Below are 8,248 nucleotides of genomic sequence, written 5' to 3'. Positions count from 1 at the left end.
AATAATGATTCATATATTTAATAAATGTAGATTTGCCATGAGTATAATTCAAAGCAGGGAAACAGAATTGTTTGAGATCTGAGTCAAAAAAAGCACCAGGGACTTAGAAAAGCACCTGAAATGTTGGATTCTTCCACTTTAAAAGGACAAAATAGGAAAATGAGATAGGAATCATAGAATCATAGAATCATAGAATCACTAAGGTTGGAAAAGACCTAAAAGATCACCCAGTCCAACCGTTCACCTATTCCCAATAGCTCCTACTAAACCATGTCCCTCAACGCAACATCCAGTCTTTCCTTGAACACCCCCAGGCTCGGTGACTCCACCACCTCCCTGGGCAGTCCATTCCAGTGCCTGACCACCCTTTCTGAAAAGTAATACTTCCTCATGTCCAGCCTGAATTTCCCCTGGCGTAGCTTGAAACCATTCCCCCTGGTCCTATCACTAATGACACGAGAGAAGAGGCCGACCCCCAGCTCACTACAACCTCCCTTCAGGAAGTTATAGAGAGCAATAAGGTCTCCCCTGAGCCTCCTCTTCTCCAGGCTGAACATTCCCAGCTCCTTCAGCCTCTCCTCATATGGCCTGTGTTCCAGACCCCTCACCAGCTTCGTTGCCCTCCTTTGAATACGTTCCAGGGCCTCAATATCTTTCTTGCAGTGAGGGGCCCAAAACTGGACACAGTACTCGAGGTGCGGCCTGACGAGTGCTGAATATAGGGGAACAATCACCTCTCTGCTCCTGCTTGCAACGCTGTTTCTGATGCAAGCCAGGATGCCATTGGCCTTCTTGGCCACCTGGGCACACTGTCGGCTCATGTTCAGCCGAGCATCAATCAATACCCCCAGGTCCATTTCCTCTACGCAGTCCTCCAGCCACACCGCCCCAAGCCTGTAGCGTCGCCTGGGGTTGTTGTGGCCGAAGTGCAGGACCCGGCATTTGGCCTTGTTGAAACTCATCCCATTGGCTCCAGCCCAGCTCTCCAGCCTGTCCAGATCCCTCTGTAGGGCGTCGCTACCCCCAGGCAGATCCACGCTTCCAGCCAATTTGGTGTCATCTGCGAATTTACTGAGGGTGCACTCGATGCCCTCATCGAGGTCATCTATAAAGATATTGAAGAGGACAGGCCCCAGCACCGACCCCTGCGGAACACCACTCACGAGAATGTAACAATGTATTTTGGAAAGATGGTATCTGAACTTTATCTATTTAGAACATTTATAAATGGAAGAATCATTCAGACAAACTGAAGGATAGTAGACTGTTGAGAGTGTTTTTGATATAGACCCACCTTTCTATTCAGCTTCACTAATGATGAGATATTAGCTTCTAAGAAAGGTAATCATTGTATATCATAAAGAAAAATAATTATTAGGAACAACAATAGTAGTTATAGATCATGAGGGTTTTTTTTTTTCTGTTTGCTATGGACTCTTTGCATCTTTTACTTTAACATCTAGTAGTATCCACGTCTGTGATACTGGTGTATATAGATAACTGAGCTAACCCAGTGTGGCAGAAATGTTCTAACGATGTTATGTATGATTTACTGGCTAATTCATGATCGTATGATACACTGTTTTTAAGCTATTACAATCATTTGCTGTTATGCATCATCAAAATTTAATCTGTTTTTTTTTTTTCAGAAGGTTCGGCTCTTCTAACATAGGAATATTGGCATAATTATGACATTAAATGATACAATTTACTGTTGTCATGTTGAGCTTGTGCAGTCACCTCACACTGCAACGGTATTTTACTTTAAAATGATTATGTATCATTGAAAAACATGACTGTTTTATTTAGTAATAATTGTTATGATTCAGAAACTTGGTAACTGCTTTTTCTAAAGATAAATGCACTCTCTTCCAAAATAAGGAGAATTCAATTGTTTTGTTTGTAGCTGTGAAAATCTAAAGTACGCAGGCTCAGTTTATCCCCGTGGTACTGGAAGCTGAAATTGGTTGCATATTTTTCCCTTGTTTTTGTATATATAACATTGTGAAAATAATATATGCATGCTTAGGACTTGATTCTATGACATTTACCAAGTGCAGATGAACTGGGCATCAAGCCTGCAACATCATACTGATGAGAATATGCTCCCCATGCCAGGTCAGTGAACAAAAGCTCTTCACATGAGCAAGGCTATAAGAACAGGCAACAGGAGGTGATAAGGTCAGTCGTGAGTTTTGGCTGAGTCATGGTTGGAGGATAGGGTCCTTACGGATCCTATAAATACCTCATTGTTGAAAGAGGTCAGATGATAGAATTCTGAATGTATTTTGGAAAAAGAAATCGCCGCGTGACTAATGAAGTACACCCTCTGTGTTTATTAATGTGGCACTTATTGGAACTAATGTGTATAATAAAGATATTTTTAGCATGTGCCAGGGAAATGCATTCAGATTTGAGAGACTAATCTGAATATATTTGAATTGCTGTACTGTATCAAAGGAAAGGTTGTTATGATACAAATAAGGTATTAAAAACTAGTTTCTACGGATTCCAGTGGAAACAGGAAATCAGGCAAATGATACAACTATGGGATTTTGTCATCTAACTCACATTAGCTAACAGGGCATACCTGGACTGTGCTTATTGTAAGTGGGAAGAAGCACAGGCCCCGTGGACAACTAACCCAATCCCCAGGTTGTGGTTTGGCAGAAATGGAAGAGGTCCTAACTGTGCTGCAGCACTGAGACCTGCACCGCCCCAAGGCCCTTTGCCCAGCACCAGTGGTTCGTTCCCACTCCTGTACAATATTTTTGTGGGTATAAAGGTTTCCTCCGTCAAGGAGGAAACTTGATGGGTAGGTGATATTACAAAGACCACCTTCTGCTTTCTTCTCTCAGGGTTCTTTTTCAGTTGGATCACTCCTCTGGTCTTGAAGCCATGCCAGAGGTGGTGGCCAGGCAACGGCCAAGAGCAATGCTGGGTGAAAACGACTGTTTCTTTCACACCAGAAGCAAAAGGAAAATGTTAGAAAACCTCCAGCAAAGGCTCTGAATGTGCTGTGCGGCTCTGCCACTTCACTGCTGCCAGTACGGGGAGGTCTCCTATTCTTCTGTTCCCTTCCCTGCTGCCAGCTGCACATTAACAGTACTTCCTTTTACAATAACTACACTTGTAAAAGCCTTCTGTGACCTGAGACACCTTAATCACATGGCAGAAAACTAAATCATTAAATAAAAATCAACAGACTTCGTGGGTTAACAAATAGAGTTGGATCACAGAAGCACCAGATGTGCAGCAGGGCTGGTAAACAGAGGCAGGATGACCTGTGGATGAGGGAAAGAGGAAAAAAAAAAAAGCAAGCAAGCAAGCTGGGGGGGAATACAACACCTCCTTTCGAGGCCATGAGTGGTTAGATCAGCTGCTCGTCAAACCACACCCTCAGGGACTCTTTTCAAATTGCACTGTGCGATCTAATTGCTGACATTTTCTAATTGCAGCCCTGCTTTCCTCCAGCTGCATGCGGCTGGTTGGTATGATTGCAGGTGGAGGGAGTGGGAGGCCCATCCGCTTTTGGGTTGGATTTACAAAATGTGCCCTAAAATAAGTGCTAGTCTTGGGCTGTATCAATTGCTCTCTGGGGTTCTTATCTTTCTTCATTAACTAGTAGTAGACGAGAAAAAGTAGTCACACCGGAATCCTATTTTCAAGAAGGTGAAGCTCAGTGAGGGTAAATTCAACCAATATGTTCATCCTGTGCTGTCCATGTTTATAGTCCCCAGTGTATCTTGTCTTTTGAAAGAGTGTGTTAAATGTTTCTTCTATATTTTAAAATGAACACAACACTGAAAATAAAAGCATATCTAAAAGCTAATTGGAATTAATATGCTGATAAATGCATTATTACATCTATTCCTTAACAGTGATGAATCTGTTGCAGAGTATTGACAGTGTTCTCTTACAAAGCAAAACGAAGTCAAAACTGAAAGATTAGAAAGGAAAAAAACAGCAAGCTTCAAAAAACACTACTGACTAGACCTAATAAGGCTGTAGCTGGAAGATTAAACAGAGCAAAGAGTTCCTTCAACAGCTGTCGAGACCATGTGTGTTCACAGAGCTTTCATCAGTGTTAGTAGGGGTTATTCTGTGTGAAGAACAAAGGAGTCTTAGTGCCTGGGCCATGAGGAGAGAACTGGTGGGGAAAAAAAGGCCACTTGGGATATGGCCACAGATTGTGTTAGGCCCTGGTCTGTTTCCCTCCCTCACTTTGAGGAATACCTTAATTGTTTGCAAAGTCTCCTCAACTTGAAACACGTTATTGGCTCGAGAATGTCATGGACTTCAGTTGAACTATTTAAAGAATAAGGTATTGTTCAATAGAGCATGAATAGCACAACAGAAATGTTATCATTAGTAGTTAGAAGTTAGTTAGTAGTTATCCTATGATTAATTATTAAACAAAGCGTAGAAAAACATGTCCACAGAGCACTGGATCTGTAATGGATACTGACTGACTTCCATGAATCTACTCTGTTTTATGTTGACAATTTGTGGTGAAAGATAATGAATGAGACATTTTTCACATGCTGAGATAAGGATTTTTTACTCTACCACTCTTGAATCACAGCTTTAATTCTTACTACAAAATACTAATGGTATCTTATTTGTTTTTTTTTCTAGAGGATTTAGTAAACATATTGGCCATCTCCTTGAGGAAACCAACTGACTTACATTTTGTGTTCAACTGCTTTAAAATGTTCTTCAAGGAAACAACTGTGCAGACAAGATCACAATAAAACCTCTGTTGCACAAGCGGTGGGAAAAGAGGGTGGCCTTGGTAAGCAGTACTTTCAAAAGAAGTTATGAGCTGTTTGCCAGGCTGTCATGAGTTTAACTAATTATTTCAGATATTCATTCTGTCGGTTCCCACTAAGATAAGAAGTCTTAAGTATAATTTCCTGATGTGGAACACATCAATGATTTATGGCTCTGTATACAGTTTTTTCCTTCTCATTGATAGGCATGAACGAGTCTTTATTCTGTTGAGAGCTGAAAGGCATGTTAGACTGGTTAATGCCAAGTTGGCAGTCAATCATATCAGCCTCACACTTGCTTAAAGGTATGATTTTGTAATTCCTGCCTCATGATCTGTTTGTAAAGTGATGATAGGCACATGTGCAATTAGCACAACAACTTTTGCCAGCGGCAGAAAATCTTGATGCAGGTTGCAGTGCAATCAGTAGGGCCACTGTCCCTGGATGATAGCTGTGCCTATTAATGCTGACTTTGTTCAAGAACCACTTCGGCTAAAAACTCCAGGGAGGTCCTCCCATTAATAGGAAAGGAACAGATTCCTGATTAAAAAAAAAAAAAAAAAAGTAGAAAAATGTAATCTGTCATCTTTTTCTAAGAACTTTTTCTAAGAGAAACAGAATAGAAATAGAAAGTGAAATTCCTGGTTTGGTTTCGCAAAGAAAAAGGAAGAAAAAGTCAGAAATGGATTATAGCACTAATTTCACTTGGCAGAGACAAGAATAAGCATTCTTTCTTAAAAACAAGAGCTTCTTCCTCTATCTAGCAAAGCTGACCTTACTAGGATTATATCAGGATCCCTGCCTTAATGCAAAGCTCACAGAAGAAAATGTTAAGGGTTATTTTTTTAGATGTTTATGGTTTTTGTGTCAAGCTTTTAATTTTCTGTATGTGGACTGAATTGGTATCACACTCTGCACTGTTACTTGAAGTACACTGAATGAGTCAGTTTTGTGGTTTCCAAAGAATGTGTTGTGCTTCTAGGAATTCAGTCTGGATATTTGGTCCTGCAGATACGGCCTATAACACGTATAACCAGATTGCCAGTTCAGGAAATCACAAGTTTTATATAATGAGATGTAAAGCTGTGAATTATCTTTTACAGTTGTAAAGGAAATAGATGTTTGCTTTGAACATTAAAGGTGGAAGTGAGGGAAAAAAAGCATCAGATAACAAGGGGAACACTGGAAGAGAAAGAAGAAACTCCATCCCAGTTAAAAGTATTTGGCACTATTCAGGTGACAGCTGCTGTAGTGAACACTTAGGGATTATCTTGAGGAGAAAGAGCACATGTAGCTTCCTTTGTGGCACTGCAAATTCTCATGCAAGACAGCTTGCTTGCTCTGCCCCACCTTACATGTTAGACTGTACAAAAAATCCCAAATCTGCAACGGTCTGCTGTTTCTTGAAAGATGGGCTATCTTTTACATGTTAGTAATCAGGCACTCTGAGTTTCACTTTCAGGTTAACGCTGACATGAGTTCTCAGCATTTTATGATCTTTCCTATAACAATTTTTAAAAAATTAAATCAGAAACTGCATTACTTTCTGAATTTACTGCAAAGCTTGTTTATTTGAAGTATTTCTGGTATTATCTGTGCTAGATAAACACATGAACAGGCAGGCAAACCATATGTGTTCTCCTAAATATGTTTTCAGGAACTGAATGCAGACATAGACAGTCCCAATGTACACCATTACTGTAAATTATAATGACAAAGTTAAAATTCAAAAATAAGAAATTGCCAAAAAACATTGTTCATACTAGATAACTTTGAAATATCATTCATCTTGTAGTATACAATTCTTGCTCCTTCAGATTTCACTTTTATTTTGTTAATAGAGTGGATTATGTTTTAGGAATGAAAAAAGATGTAACAAATGAAAGTGTTTTCTGAACCAAAAAATTGTCATATTTTTCATATACAGTTGTGTAATTCTTTTGAGGAAGAACAAAAAGAACAGCTAATTACTCCATGGAATCAAAATTACATTCCTAAGCTCCCAGGGTTCATCAGCAGTGTTGGATCTTGAAGAGTCACAAGGAAGCTTCTATCAGTGGAACAAAAAACAAAACAGGGAGAAGTAATATCATACCTTTTTTATATGGATAAGCCACTGGAAAATAGTGGTTTTCAAATAGTCTGCTATTCAACTGAGAAACTCAGGAATTCCAACTTAATTTCTGGGAGGACTGTGTGACTTTAGTTCTAAACAGGTTATAAGCCTATGTCTTGTTTTTTCAGATTCTTTCTTCTGTTCTGGCTCCCTGCTCCTTTCGATTCCTTCAGCTCTTGTGGATCCCATCTTCCCCAGCTCTACTTTGTTGCTTTTCCTGTGTTTCTGTATCTCTGAAGCCTGACAGTCATCCCTTCCTGTTTCTCAAATCTTTTCATCTGTCAAGCTACCATTTCCTCCTATGTCTCACTGCAAAGACCGGTAAGTTCTGAGAGCACATCTCTTGGGTTCAGAGACAAACATCAGAGATGCTTCCAAGTTCCCAAGACAGTGCAAAGGAAGTGAAGTCCCACTCTATCCCAGCAGTCTCAAGAAAAAGTGTGTGTTAACTTTAGGGAGGTAATACAAATATTGGTAGTACAAAAATAATGAAGAGCCAATCCTTTGCAGTGGGAACGCAGGCTCAGCAGAAATTTAGTTTTAAATCTCTCAACAGGAAAGGCTTTTCCTTTCACACCTGATGTGAAGCCTTGTACAAACTTTTACCACAGTTTTACTGAATAAGGACTGTGGAATGGATCCCAAGCATGAGCCACAAGTGAATGAATGGATCTCTTCTATACCCAATTGTTTGTATACCTACTCACCTGCTTATATCATATGAGAATATTTTTCTTTTTCTTTTATTATGTTGACTAGCTTAAGTTCCATGGCACACTCAGCAGTTACTGTGGCTAACTCCTGCCTCCTGCTCAAAGGCCTTTCACATATTGCACAACATACCTTAAAAGAACAGCATCATCTTTTGATTCTCAGTCTCTAAATGTTAGAGAATAATTTATTCATCAGCTTTGTGGGCTGTCTTTTGAGAACTCTACTGTCAGGATTGATTTTGAAACAAAAGCACAGTGACGGTTGTTCTTTCTTTCCTTAAAAACAAAAACAAACAAACAAACAAACAACAACAACAAACCATCAAACTGGGGAGTTCTGTCTAAATTTCTTTTTTTTTTCTTTTTTTTTTCTTTTTTTTTTCCCCTTTTGCATTTGGAGAGCAGGCTTTTATCCTCCACGTTTTCTGCTTTATAGTAGGACAATGTAAAATCCTGCTATTGGGCCTCATCCTAGCCTTAGCTGAACTCTACAGCTCATGGCACAGGAGATTTTCTCCATGTGAAAATTTTCCTTTTTGCACATAGTTAGAGAATCAGTCATTTCTTGGGCTTGGCTTCCCTCCTTTGCTTTCTTCTCTTTTTGAATCAACTCCAAACATTTTTGCATTAACTCCAAATAGTCATAA

Source organism: Tetrao urogallus (genome assembly GCF_951394365.1).
Source record: "Tetrao urogallus genome assembly, chromosome: 1".
NCBI classification, from domain to species: domain Eukaryota; kingdom Metazoa; phylum Chordata; class Aves; order Galliformes; family Phasianidae; genus Tetrao; species Tetrao urogallus.
The sequence above is the reverse complement of the archived record's forward strand: the minus strand, read 5'-3'. Positions refer to the sequence as shown.